Genomic DNA, 14,336 nt, shown 5'->3' on the forward strand with positions numbered 1-14,336 from the left:
GAAGTTTTCTCATTATTCCAGTCTCTTCTTTTTTCTCCACCAATAAAGGATGGACCTGTCCCAAGGTTGGAAGGAGTAGGTCAGGTCCAGACTGTGTGGGAAATAGTGAAGGGTTCTGAGACCCTTCTACCTTCCTTGCTTTGAATGGGACTTTTGGTTAGACATTGTATCACTTCAATGATTTCATGAGTTCCATTGGCCATTTGCCAACTGAGTGCCAACCCACGGTTGCCTAATTAACAAGAAGTTGCTTTCCTACTGGAACTGAATGTACAAAAGAGAACTAAGGGGGAAAGCCAGGCTGGGATGATACTATTTTTATTCAATATCAAAAACTGTTTTAATTTGATCTCTTCAATCCCCATTGGTATTTCTCTCCTGATTTTCTGCTTCCTTATAAGACAATTTCAAACACAGGAATTGTAAGACTCCTCACAGGAGCTAAGTCAAACGAAAGACTGGATGTGTTTGTGTGTGCATCTTTGAGAAGGATTCCTGAGACTGTATGTATACAAAGTCTGTCACTATTGGTGGAAATGTTACTGAGGGTGCTGAGGTATATTGTACAGATGCTGAAGCACTGGCTTGTTACCTTTTATACTTATTAGCTGCATAGAATAGTCATTGATTGTTTGCAGCATGCTAAACCCATTAGGTGAGATTATTTGTGTGAGCGAGAAAAGGGAGATGTTAGTCTTGGGGTGAGACTGGGCATGGGAGTGTCTGTGTGTATTTATTTCAGCACATACCATGAGAAAGTAAGTGCTTGCCTATTTTGTTCAAAAGACCCACATGGTTCTCTTGGAAACAGTGGCCACGTGTGAAAGAAAGAAAAAAAATGGCATGCCATGTTCCTTCTTGATAAAAAAAAATTGTAAATGAAGGAAGATATTTTGCACATCTGTGATGACAGGGGAGGGACAGAGTGTACCTGTACCTGAACAAAGAGTACCTTGGTTACTAGGGAAATTATTTTGTTTTCTGGTCCACCCTTTAGGCTCAGCAGTGATACAAATCTACTTATTCTTGTCTCCATAAATTCTTTGGACAGAAGGACTGTGTCTTAAACATTAGAACTGGATAGAAATTTTGAAGTATTTAAAGCCACCTCTTTATTTTTGCCTGGGGAGGGGAAATGATTTCCCAAAGTCAAACATTTAATAACTGGATTATTAGAACTTCAACTCAAGTTTTAAAAAATTCCAGGTCCAGTTGGTTTGTGTTCCAGTTTTTGCTCATGAAATGATTAATGATATATCATATTTATATGCCCTAAAATCTACATACTCCTTTCTTTTCTTCCCACCACCCCTGAATAGATAGCAATCCTAGGTCTCTTCACTTTGCAAATGAGGAAACTGAGACCCAGGAAACTATGTAAGCCCAAAGTCATACAGGTCACCATAAATTGGTGCCAAAGCCAGGGGTGTGATGGAACCAGCTCGAACTCCCTCACAAGATAATTGTTAAATTTTCAGTGTGAAAATTTACATCTCATAAATCTGCAAATGCTAAAAATCAGAGCTTGGTTTACTGATTTGTTAGTTGTCTTGACTTCAGAAAGTGATGGAGAAAGTATTAATAATTCAGGTTAGATTGAAAAATGGGTCCTGTGAACATTTATTTTCAAACTAGCTATTAAACGTTTCCCAGCACACCCCTGTCCCAAACCAAAATCCAAGTCAGGACAGAGTCTGTGAAGGATACCCTTGTGAGACTAGCTGCCATATTGGAAAGGAAGGATCCAAGAAATGAATTGGGTACTAGGAAAAAGGGAGGGCAGACCTAACTCCTCTACTATATAGCAAGGTGTAATTATGGACAGAGTGATGGATTTGGCCTTGGAGAGTTTGGGTTTGAACTGTGCCTTTACTATTCTCCCCCTGCTCCTCACCTCCCCACCTCCCCCAAGTGACTTATAGAAAATCACTTTCTCTGGCCCTGAGTTTGCTTGTGTAAGAAGGAAAAAAATAACATCAAGCAAACAAACAAGGGAGTTGTATTAGATAATCTCTGTGCTCCCCTTGATCTAAATCTCTTAGCCCTTTGCTTAGTTTTCTGTTAGGGCCAGTAAAACCCAGCAGCTAAGGACACAGCTCCTTCAGGGGGCTGGGGGAGGCAGCCCCTTCTGTTCCCTTTGGATGCTCTGGGGGCCTCAAGCTGCTTTCCCCCCACTCCAGTGAAACCTTACAGACACACTGTAAGGCATAGGTCATCCTTGCTGCTCTCAGGCGTTAAGTGAGGTCATCCCATGTCTACCTGCTGGTTTCAGGTCTCCCCTATCCCTTGTTTCTTTTCCTGCCTTCACCATTCAGGAAGAAGGATTGCTTCAGTTCTCAGAAAAACAGAAACAGCTTACATACAGGAGCACAGATTGAAAGCCTTAAGCAGCCTTAGAGTCTCCCTAGTTCAGGTCTCCTTGTTCTGCAGATGAGAAAATGAGGAGTATAGAGTACGCCCAAGATCACACAGCAGCAAGGAGCAAAGAGACAGCCCCTGAACCCAGGCCCTCTACCTCCAAATCTAGCACTTTTCCTCTTGTCTCATCCTGTCTCCATATAAGGGATAGTGGTCTTGGGCTCATGTATGGATCCTAGGTCATTTTGCACTGAAAGATTCCAGCAATATTCCATTAATTTCTCTGGACTCATAGAGTCAGAGAACCATAGAGTTGTAAGGGACTTTAGATTTCATCAAGTTCACCCTTCTATTTTACAGATGAGGAAACTGAGTCACAGAGAGGACAATTATAACATTATATTAACATGATATAATATTAACATATAATCAAATAATATCTAATATAATGTGATATATTATATAAAGCATAATACTATTTTATACTATCATAAAACATAATATCCTACCATATATCAAATCATATTATTATATCATATTATGTTATAATAATAGCTAGCATTTACATAGTGCTTTAAGACTTACAAAATGCTATGGAAATGTTATTTAATTTGATCCTCACAAAAAGCCTGAGAGGTAGGTGCTTATTATTATCTCCATTTTACAGATGAGGAAACTGAAGCAGACAGAGGTTAAGTTCCTTGCCCTGGGGTCACACAGCCATTAAGTGTTTTAGGCAAGATTTGAATTCGTATCTTCTTCACTGCATACCCATTGTACTCTGTGCCACTTTGCTGCCTCAACCGTCTGACTCCTCTTTCCTTCTCTCTGATTTTAGATCATATTGTCCTGTTAGGAATGCTGGGAAAAGCCCTACAGAAAATTAAGAAAAATAAACTGCAAGTATTCTATAAATACTTAAAAGTAATGTCCCTAGTCACTCCTCAAATCTGATTTATTGCAGTGGAATTTGATATCCCCATTCTCTTCCTGTTTTCTGATATTCCCATTTGTGACTTTCAGCTAAAGCCTGGGAAATGTGGACTGCTGCCTTGCAGCTGCTTTGGCCACAGGGTCCTGGGCAATTCTGATGTTCTCTAATTTTTTTTCCTCAAGTCTCTCTCCCCTCCAGGCTGTTAGGGATTAAAATTATACCTTTCACCGGTGTCACTGTCCCTCTCTTTTGATTTCCTTTTTTTTTTTTTTGGAGGGGGGAAGGCAGGGCAGCTGGGGTTGTGACTTGCCCAAAGTCATACGGCTAGTAAGTGTTAAGTGTCTGAGGCCAGATTTGAACTCAGGTCCTCCTGACTCCAGGGTTGGTGCTCTATTCACTGCACCACCTAGCTGCCCCCTACTCTTTCGATTTTCTAAACGAGAAATTCTTAATATGGTATCTGTGAACTTATTTTTTTTAATTTGATAGCTGTATTTGAGTATAATTGGCATCCTTTGTAACCCTATTTGTTTTATTTTATGTATTTAAAAACAGTCCATTCCAGACTTCTAAATGGGTCCCTGAGACAGACTTTCTCCATAGTCACAGGATCCTGGGAGCTACTTCAGGAGAAGGTTAAGCCCTAACATTTCTGCCTTTCCTCATTTCTGCTCTAGACCATTATTTAGGTCAGAATGTTCCTCCTACCTCTTCTCTCAGTGAAGTCTTCAAATAGCTGTGCTTTGACTTTCTCCTCTCTCTCTACTTAGGCCTTGGGGATTTTCTTCTCCATTAGGAACAGGCCTTCTTCTACCTTTGGTTTTGGAACTGTGCATGCTCTTAATTCATCTGGCCTTTGCCTGGGGCTTAAATCAAGGGAGAGCTTTTAGGACCTTGATCTTCAGATCCTGACCCTTCAATTGAATGAGACTTAGACAGAGTGAGGCCTAGGGAGGAAGGGAAGAATTTTGGGAAAGTGATGGGAGCACTGAAATGTCATCAGACAGTGACTTTTCTTGACTATAGGGGACTGATGGTGACCTCTTGTTAGAGAGATGGTGGATTATGGGTACAGAATGAGGAATATGTTGTCAGATTTGGCCAATATATTGATTTGTTTTGCTTAAAACATCTTTTGTGTTATGAGAAGTTGTATGGGGGATAGAGGGGAAGGTTGAGGAGGTGTCACAGGAAAGTGACTGCACTGATTTTTAAATAGCAATAAAAATATTTATTTACACAAAATAGGTTTTTTTTTTTAAAGTGCTAGGTGGAATAATTTCTCCTCAACTATGTATGTCTTGCTTCTTTCGGACATCAACATGACTTTTGAAGCTGCTGGAATGCAGCATTCTGTCTCATTCTTCTAAGGGCTGGGTGTGGAGCCTGACTTCTTAAGAGAATATCTCTAGCATGAATGATAGAGAGTTAGAAGTGGGCCACCCAGGTGTCTAATTAACCTAGCTCACTAAACTCCTTTCTCCTTTTCCCTTTGTTGTTGAATTCTCACCCTGCCTGGTTCTCAAAGTCACTGCAAAATGTGGGAGGGGGTGATGAATGGAACTCTAAAACTCCATCCCTCAAACTCATCTTGAGTATGGGGGTGGAGAGTAAAGTTTCCTTCATTCACTAATGAAAATTAATTCAAGGACAGACCTACAACTCATAAGCTAGGTACCTGGGTATACATGGAGATTATAGGATTTAGAGATGGAAAGGTTCTTTAAAACAATCTAATTCAAAATCTCAATTTCTGGATGAGGAAACTGAAGCCCAAGGAGAAAAGTGTCAAAGTCAAAGGTCACATAGATAGTAAGAAACAAAGCAAGGATTTGTGATTCTATATCCATTCTTTTTTCCACTAGATGGAGGTGGGGAGATGGGGGATGAGGAGGCAAGAGAAAATAGGTTTTTGAAGAAACATATACTTGACTACATGCTAAGACAAGGGTTCTCAACCCTTTTCTGTGCTTCATGGACTGCTTTGTCTGTCTAGTGAATCCTATGGACACCTCAGAATGATACTTTGTTGCCTATATTCATAATAGAAGGAAATGCTAAATGTCAGTTAAAGGTTAGCAAAAATAAAGATGTTATTTTCCCCCCATCAAATTTCAAGATCCCTAAAGTCTTGGAAGTCAGTGTATCCCACATTAAGAACCCCTGCTCTAAGACGTGATAGGTAAATTCGGGGACTCAGAGCCCCACTAAGTCATAGTATGCATTCCTTTGCTTCAACAGATATGTGAGCAGATTAGCCAGTCTTTGTGAAAATATTAGTGCGAAGATGAGTCCTGTAAACATTAAAGAGGTCATTTGAATTTGAGACCACTGACTAAAATTTTGCTAATAAGAATGAAGAGAAAAGACAGAAATCTGGAAGAAAAAAAGTTACTCAACATGAGAAAAGAAACTTCCAAAAAACAAGAGAGTTTGACTAGAATTTGGGGTGGGGAACCCACCCCTAATGGTGTCTAAGTTTCCTTGTTTCTCTTACATTCTAGGTTTCTGTGATGTGGAAATAACAACAGATTCTGATGGAGGGTGTAGGGACTAGAAATGGAGAACAGAGCAGTTTGCTTGAGGAGTTGCCAAAAGTGGGAGGGGCAGCTCACTACCTCTACAGGTCATTGTGGTTTTCATAATACACTTGTTGGGAAACAGTACCCTAAAAACAACCACTCCTGGTGAAATAAGTATTTTGGTCTCTTGCATTGGGCAAAAAATCCTCTTATTGGGTTTTATTATTCAGTTTTTTGTCCTGCCATGCATTTCTGTAAAAGTAAATCTGGCCTTAAACTTATGCACAGGGACATAAAATGTGTCTCCTCTTTTGGGTTTCTATCAAACACAAGACTGGGCAGTGGTTGCTCATACAAAGATTGTTGCTGCTGATTTAATGTTGCCTATAAAATGCCTTCTGATGTGGGATATTACATAAACCAAGGTGGTTGCTATTGCATTTGACTTTCAGTCTGACTGTGGAGTCAGCCCCGAGACTGGTCTTTCCAGTGTGTGCTGTTGTACCTGCAGGACAGCCTGGTGCCCTGGCTTGGTCTCACATGGCTGACCCTACTGCCTTTGTTTTTTGTTTCATTTTACTGACCTAGTGTGAAAGAGATTCAGGCGTTGGCTGCTGGACTGGGCCAAGGAGAGACTAAGACAAATCTCTGAAAAGCTTTTGGTCCTGGAAGGGTCAGGAAGGGAAGAGAAGAGAGGTGGGGTCAAAAAAATCTTGCCTTGGTTCCAAGTGGGAGCTGGAGACTTTTCTCCAGATACAGATGTCGGCCTTTCCTAGAGTAGGATGATGCCTGATGATTCTGGAATGCTGGCAGTATTGCCAAATGACCAAATGGTTGAGTTCTAAAATCCACCTGGAAATCAGTGGCTTGGAAGCAAGAACACATGGTGTTTAACTGATCAATGAACGGGCATTTAATAAGTCCTTTCTGTGTTCCAGGCACTGTGCTAAGCTCTGCGGTTACAAAGAAAAGCAAAAATAGTCCTTTTCCTAAGGAGGTTACCTGTGTCCTCTGACTAACTCACAGAAGCTTATTTAATCCAGTACATACCTGAAATATCATACTATATCAAAGGTTTTCTTGTTCTTCTTTTTATATTGATAGGTTTGTATGGATGTTTAAGTTTGCAGCAGAAAAGAAAATGAGATAAATCAAAATAGAACAGTACAACAGGACTGGGCTGCCATGTTTAAATCAGAAAATGTGTTCAAAGTTCCAACTTAGGAAATAAGAACCATATTCCCCCTCTTCCTCCCATGAGACTGACATTGGGCCAACAGGCAGTAGGAGCAGGCATGGGGCACTGGCAGGGAGGGGCCTCCAGGGTTTATATGAAGAGGGCAGGAATAAGGACTAGAAAGGGTAAGAGCTCTGAGGATTTGGGCCCAGCTCTCCAAGATCAGCCCTTTTCTCAGGGTCCTAGGTTTTGATCTGTTGGCTTTCCCACATGTTGCTTCCAACCTAGGTTCTTTCCACCCTCTTTTTTGAGGGGGGAAGGCAGGGCAATTGGGGATAAGTGACTTGCCCAAGGTCACATAGCTAGTAAGTATCAAGTATCTAAGGTCATATTTGAACTCAGGTCCACCTGACTCCAGGGCTAGTGCTGTATTCACTGTACCACCTAGCTGTCCCCACTCCTTCTTGACTTACCATGGAACTTAGGACCTTTGAGGTCATTAAATCCAATTCATTCATTTTACAGATGAAGGAACTGAAATACAGAGAAATTAAGTGACTTCCCTGGGGTCAGACAGCTAGTAAGTGTTTGAGGCAGAATTTGAACCCATATCTCCCTGGCCCGGCATCCAGTGCCCTATCCAATCCAGCATGTTCCCTCTCTTGAGCAATGTCCTACTTTCTTCCCTAATGACTTCCTATCTCTGAGGCAGGTCCATATCCCTCTGGAGATTTTAAATAAAGATTATTACTGCTAAGAACAATGGCCTAACAATCTGGGGGTACTCTTGCGATTTCTTCCTGCCTCTTCTCTCCCCTACCTTCAAGCTTATTTCATCTCCATTTCAGGCTATATGTTTCTTGGGCATTCCCTCACAAGATTTAGAGTGGTTGCTTTGAAGATCAGAACAGGACTTTGGATAAGGAGCTGTGACTGGGTCCTGTGGGCTAGGGCTGCTGGTCAGGAGCCCAATCCTAGCGGAGAGAGAGAGAGCAGTCACTTAGGGTACAAAGGGCTGCCTTCCCCTCCTCTCTTCTCTCCTCTCCACTACTGCAAATATTACCACTGAAGGCCCTATTCGGAACCAGTACTGGGGCAAGATGAGAAATAGGACTGGGGATGGAAGACTCAGAAAGCCACATAACCAAAAAAGGGGCACAGGGGATGGGGGTAGGGGTGGGAGTGGTGAGGGGGGGGGGGGGGAGAAGAGGGCAGAGAGAAATACCAGGGGATGGGGGTGGTTTGGGAAGGGGAGCTCCTGTAGACATCCAGTCACCTGAAGGGGAAAGCTCCCCTCAGGAGGCTATTTCTACATAAGAAAGAGCTGTTTATAAATCAAAACGCTATTGTTTTTTCTTAACAATTTTTTCAAATTAACTAGTATTTCTTTTCTCTCCTTTCTACTTTGACACTCTACCAGTAGGGAAAAAACGAAAAGGAAAACAAAACCTTTGCAACATATATGCATGGTCAGAACAAATTCCCATATCACCATGCCCCAAAATGTATGCCTAAGTCTTCATTTTGAGTCTATCACCTCTCTGTCAGGAGGCGGCTAGCCTGTTTTATTATGAGGCCTCTGGAATCTTGTTTGGTCTTTAAATTGATCAGAATTCTTTAGTGTTTCAAAGTTTTCTATCTTTACAACGTTGTTATCATAAGAATTGTTCTGGTTCTTCTCACTTCATTTTGCATCAGTTCATACAAGTCTTCCCAAGGTTTTCTGAAACCATCCTTTTCATCATTTCTTATGGCACAATAGCAATAAGACAAGAAAAAGAAATTGAGTACAGGCAAAGAGGAAAAGAAAAATATCCATTTTTGTAGATGATGTGATGGTTTGCTTAGAGAACCTTACAGAGTCAACTACATTAATTGCAACAATAACTTCATCAAAATTGCGGGGTATAAAATAAATCCACATAAGTCAGGAGTACTTAATCTTTTTTTTTTTTTTTTGGTGACACAGACCATTTTGGCAGCCTGGTAAAATCCATAGATTCCTTCTCAGAATGTTTTAAAGGGACAAAGAAACAAGCCCCAGGGATGTTAAAAAAAAAAAAAACCAATTCTACAGGAAAGCTGAGCTACCCTGTTGGAGTAAGACCAGCAGTAATAGTTCAAAGCCTCTTTTCCAGCAAGGAGGAAGGAGAGTGTTGGTGTTTGAATATGTCAACTAACCTCCATTTCCCCAGGAATCTTTTCTCTCTCTCTACTAGCATAAATCAGCACCAGTCACCAGGTCCAGGTTCCCTGTTTTCTTTCCCCAGTGCCTTGTCTGACTAGGTCCAGATAAAAAAAAAACAAAACAATAGACTTTACTGTCTGAGGAAAGAATACCTTTTTGCCACTGGGGTGCCCAATTCTGCCCAGAGTCCTATCATTCTTCCTGATGTATCTCCTCCCAAAAAAGCTGACTCACTTTACTGTCTTGTGAGTTTCATGTTTCCTTGTATTGGACTTTGGGTACTCTGAACCTTCCTAAATCTGTGTTAAGACAAAAAGAAATCAATTATACTGACATACAGTTATCAAAATACTTAAAAAAAAAAAGTTCACTGACTGCCGTTAAGAATTCCTATCATAAATCAATCAGTATTCTATATTTTACAATACTACTATAACAACAACCCACTGTTTACAGTTAAGAATCTTCATAGGCAACAGCAGAGGTGGGGAAGGTGGATTATCAGGCCCTTCTAGCCCTATGATTACCTGATGAAATGTAAATAGCTGAGCTACAGTCTGCAGGATTGGAACCCCTTTGACCAGCAGACACTTAGAAGCCACAAATAAGGGATTACTGCAGCCTTTTCTTGAAAGCTGCTTCATCATTGTCTGGCAAAGATTCTGAACTAATAGCCAGGTTCTAAATGACTTTCCCTGTAACTTATATGTCAGAGCTAGAAAAGGGAAAGGAGTCAGTTGCAGAGGGGCTTTCTTTCAGGGGGCGTTAGCAGTGCAAGGATGATTTTCCAAGGCATCATAATGACTGGCAGCTGTGGAGGAGGGATGGAATGTCTCGGAGACCAAAAGCAGCAGGCAAGAATTCCCATAACAAAAGGGGGCAAAATTACCCATGCAAATGCCTTAGTAGATCAACACATCTCTCAAAGGCACCACAGGAAAAAAAAGGAGCAGCAGGCAGATTGGGTGAGTTTGGAACATAAGGGTGTCCAAAAGAGATCAGGCTTTCTCTGGAAGGAAGGAAATGGTTTGGTGAGGGGGAAAATGATTCTTCATAGTGGAGTAGAACTGTTTTAGAGCTAAAGACAGGAAGAGGCTTTCATTAGGAAGGAAACACAACAGCCAGTGGAGATTCAACAAACAACTCCAACCCCCGGTATGGTCCTCTATTCTCAACCTGGGGTCCATGAAATATATTTCAGGGGATTCATGAATTTGGATGAGGAAAGAAATTACATCTTTCTTTTCACTAACCTTTTATTGAGATTTAGCCTTTCTTTCAATTGTTTGAAACCATTATTCTGAGAAAGGGTCCATAGCACACAAAAAGTTAAGAACCCTTGCTCTGTATGCATTGCCAAAGTCATAATTATAATAATTCATGCAACATTCAGTTCATTTTTGATTAAGTCCTCAAAAATTGGAAAATGCCAAGTATGAGATTCTAGCACTCTTGATAATTCTAGCATTGCTTTTGGGGTATAAAGACATGAAGTTGCAGCCCCACTTATACAGGTTTGAGTTACACTGATTCACACATGCAAGTTTTATGTAGCATAACTAATGTTTCTATTTACACGGCACAGTGGGCATCACCCATGTGGAAGATTGCCAAAGGCAGTGCTGTAGGGAATTTCAGGGGCATTTGACTGTCCACTAGCACATTACACAAAATTCTAAAATAATTAGCTATTGCCTTGCCTCATACATCCAAGTCTTCCCTTGCCCTAGTCCCCCAGGGGCCCAATGATACCTCTACACTCTCCTTTGTCCAGTGGTCACCCAGTAGCTCCCCAAATATCTGTTTTACATTAATAATAATACTACTAATTCTGACCATTTTATCTGGGTGTTAAGTCAATTTATGAACTAGATGTCACAGTGAGTGGATAGAGTACTGGGACTGGAGTCCAGTCAAACTGACCTAAGACATTTACTAGCTCTGTGACCTTGCACAAGTCACTTAGCCCTGCTTAACTTGGTTTCCTCATCTGTAAAATGAGCTGGGGAAGGAAATGGCAAGCCACTCCAGCATCTTTGCCAAGAAAATCCCAAATGGGGTCATTAAGATTTGGATGTGATTGAACAACAACAAAGAGTAAAGTGTAAATAACTACCAATTTTAATCTCCCTCTCCAAAAAAAAAAAAGATATTTTAAAAGAATGCCTTTAAAACAAATTGATTTCTAATTGGTAGAACCTGATGGCACTTAAAAAAAAAATCTCAGACCTTCCCACTTCATTCTGTTATTTTCCAGGGCATAGGGTAGGGTGTGGTTAGAGATATTTCCTAAATGTAAAGTCTGGGAGGCTTTAAGTCTGGCATAGTGGAAAGAATGCTGGATTTGGAGTCAGAAGGACTGGTTGCAAATTCTGGCCATTTGACCATGGACAAGTACTTTACCTCTCTGGGCTTTATAAAATAGAGGAATAAAACTAAACTTCTAAATTCCCTTCAATATGATCATAAATTTGGCTCTAGAAGAGACCTGAGAGGTTAACAAGTTCATCCCCACCCTCATTTTGCAGATTAGGAAACTGAGGACCAGAGAATTTTTTTATTTACCCAAGGTCACACAGCCAGTAATTTTCTGAGGGTGACCTTGACTTGGGTTTTCCTGTATTCATGCTACCACACCAACTCTCTCAGAGAAGGCAGGATTCTCTTTTTTTCCCTCAATTCAAGAGAACCTAGCCAAATTTCTGATGTAGTGGAAGTTTCTCTTTTTTGTTCTTCCCAGTTCCCTTTCCTATATGCCTCCCACCATCTTCCCCCACTTTTTTGACCTTTCTCTCATTTCCTGGAGTTCAGTTGTTCAGTTATTTTTTCAGTCATGTCCAACTCTTTGTGACCCCATTTGGGGTTTTCTTGGCAAAGATACTGGAGTGGTTTGCCATTTTGTTCTCCAGTTCATTTTACAGATAAGGAAACTGAGGCAAATAGGGTTAAGTGACTTGCCCAGGGTCACAAAGCTTGTAAGTGTCTGAGGTCACATTTCAACTCAGGAGGATGAGTCTTCCTGACCCCGGCCCCAGCACTCTATCCACTAAGCCACCTAACTGCTCCATTTCTTGGAGCCCCCTGTCTAATTTGTAAATAATGAGCTTAATAAGTTCATTCATTCAATTATGGTATTTTTGTTTTTAAATCTACTTTTTAATGAAGGGAGATGATTGTGTCCTGGTCATAGGATTGTATTTCTTTCTTTGGGAGTTTAAACATTTTTTTGAAAGACACATTTAGCCTACCCACTAGGAAAGCCACAGCTTTTGGCTTCCTGTCTTAACACTTAGCTGGCATGTAATGTTTTCAAACTATTTCACAATCAATAAACAGCTCACTTCTGCCACATCTTTGTGAGAGGGCAATATCATCACCATTTTCCAGAAGAGGATATTGCAAGATGAAATAAATTTGTGCAAGGTCACATTAGCAAGTCTAGAGGAGAACTTCAATGCTTGGAACCCTGGGTCCCATTTTCAGTGGTGACTTGAGACCTGCCTTCCCCAGAAAGCCTTTCCTGATTATTGTCCAACCCATTAACCAAGAAGCAATCCTGCTTTATAGTTAGAAGCTTTTTTTTGGTCTATCATCTTCTTTCATCTTTCCGATAGCTCTGTGAGGTTGGCAAGGCAAGTATTATCCCCCTTTTAAAGATGGGGGGGATGTGAATCTAAGTCTGAGAGAAGTTAAGTGACCAAACTTAAGGTTAGATGGCCAACGAGACAGGCCTAGAATCCAGACCCTTATGCAGGATTCTTTCTTATCCAACATATGGCACAGTCTCCGACACATTTCTTTCCCTTTATTATATATGAGTAGTTCCTTATTTGCTTATTTCTATTCATTATATGTTGGCTTTTCTTCTTCCCTATTAAACTGTAAGCCTTCATGAGGACAGAGACTGTCTTTTCTGGAGTGGACATCCTAAAAGTGAGTACTTATCCTTTACCCTCTTTTCTCTATGAATACAGTTTTCACCATAGTAATCTCCTCTACATCACTTCAACTATTATATTTGGATGACTCCCCAGCTCCCCAATTTATCTCTTAAGTACTGAACTCCTCTTACGACTCTGGATCCATATTTCCAACAGCCTACTGAACTTCTCCATTTGATTGTCCTATGGGCAATTCAAACTTAGCACATGCAAACTTCATTTTATTGTATTTCTCTTTATTGCTTTTCACAGATATTGTGGTTTTTTTGTTTTTAACAAATTGAAGGTCTGTGACAATCCTTCACCAAGCAAATCTATGGGTGCCATTTTTCCAACAGCATGTGTTCACATTGTGTCTCTGTGTTACATTTTGTTAAGTCTCACAATGTTTCAAACTTTTCCATTATTATTAAGTCAGTTAAAGAGATCTGTGATCAGCGATCTTTGATGTTACTATTGTAATTGTTCTGGGGCTCTGAGAACCAAGCCCAGATAATATGGTGAACTTAATTGATAAATATTACGTGTATTCTGACTGCTCCATTGAGTGGCCTTCTCCCTCTCCTCAGGTCTCCCTATTCCCTGAGACAATATTGAAATTAGGCCAATTAATAACCCTACCATGGCCTCTAAATATTCAAGTGGAAGGAAGAGTCAATCAATGAGGAAAACTTCATTGTTGTCTTATTTTAAGAAACTGCCCACAGCCTCCCCAATTTTCAGCAATCACCACCTTGCCAGCAAGATTGAGACAAGACCCTCCACTAACAAAAGGTTACAACTCACTGGATGCTCAGATGATGGTTAGTATTTTTTAGCAAAAAAGTATTCTTAAAGAAGGTATAGACATTTTTTAAACACAATACTATTGCATACTTATTAGACTACAATATAATGTAAACATAATTGTTATATGCACTAGGAAACCAAAAAATTTGTGACTCGCTTTATTGCAGTATTTGCTTTATTGTGGCGGTCTTAAACCAAACCCAAGGTATCTCCAAAGTATGTCTGTATGTTAAAGACTAAAACTTCTTATCTTCTCCCTTCCCATCCTGCCCCCTACAAGTGCTTCTCCTACTGATTTTCCTGTTTCTGTTAATGACCCCACTGCCATTCTCCTAGTCAACCATATTCCAAACCATGGTGTCATCTTTGACTTCCTACCTCCCCCTCACCTCCTACATACAACCATTTTTAAAGTCTTGCTATGATA

The 14,336-nt window shown here is 40.5% G+C and overlaps 1 long non-coding RNA gene across 4 annotated transcripts in view; it reads left to right on the plus strand.

Moving 5' to 3' along the window:
* Nucleotides 1-34: 34 nt before the first annotated feature.
* Nucleotides 35-14,336, plus strand: part of LOC138175034 (uncharacterized) — a 19,827-nt gene continuing 5,525 nt past the window's right edge. Inside the window, exons 1-3 of one of the 4 annotated variants that reach the window (XR_011171855.1) lie at nucleotides 35-503; nucleotides 13,066-13,112; nucleotides 13,690-13,923. This is a non-coding gene — a long non-coding RNA (uncharacterized lncRNA). Of the gene's footprint in view, nucleotides 504-9,672; nucleotides 10,145-13,065; nucleotides 13,113-13,689; nucleotides 13,924-14,336 lie in introns of those variants that run through there. The other 3 variants (XR_011171854.1, XR_011171856.1, XR_011171857.1) reach the window with 3 other exon arrangements.

Source organism: Petaurus breviceps, unplaced genomic scaffold (genome assembly GCF_028583685.1).
Source record: "Petaurus breviceps papuanus isolate PSGF00001 unplaced genomic scaffold, PetGlider_PUasm1.0 76, whole genome shotgun sequence".
Classification (NCBI taxonomy): domain Eukaryota; kingdom Metazoa; phylum Chordata; class Mammalia; order Diprotodontia; family Petauridae; genus Petaurus; species Petaurus breviceps.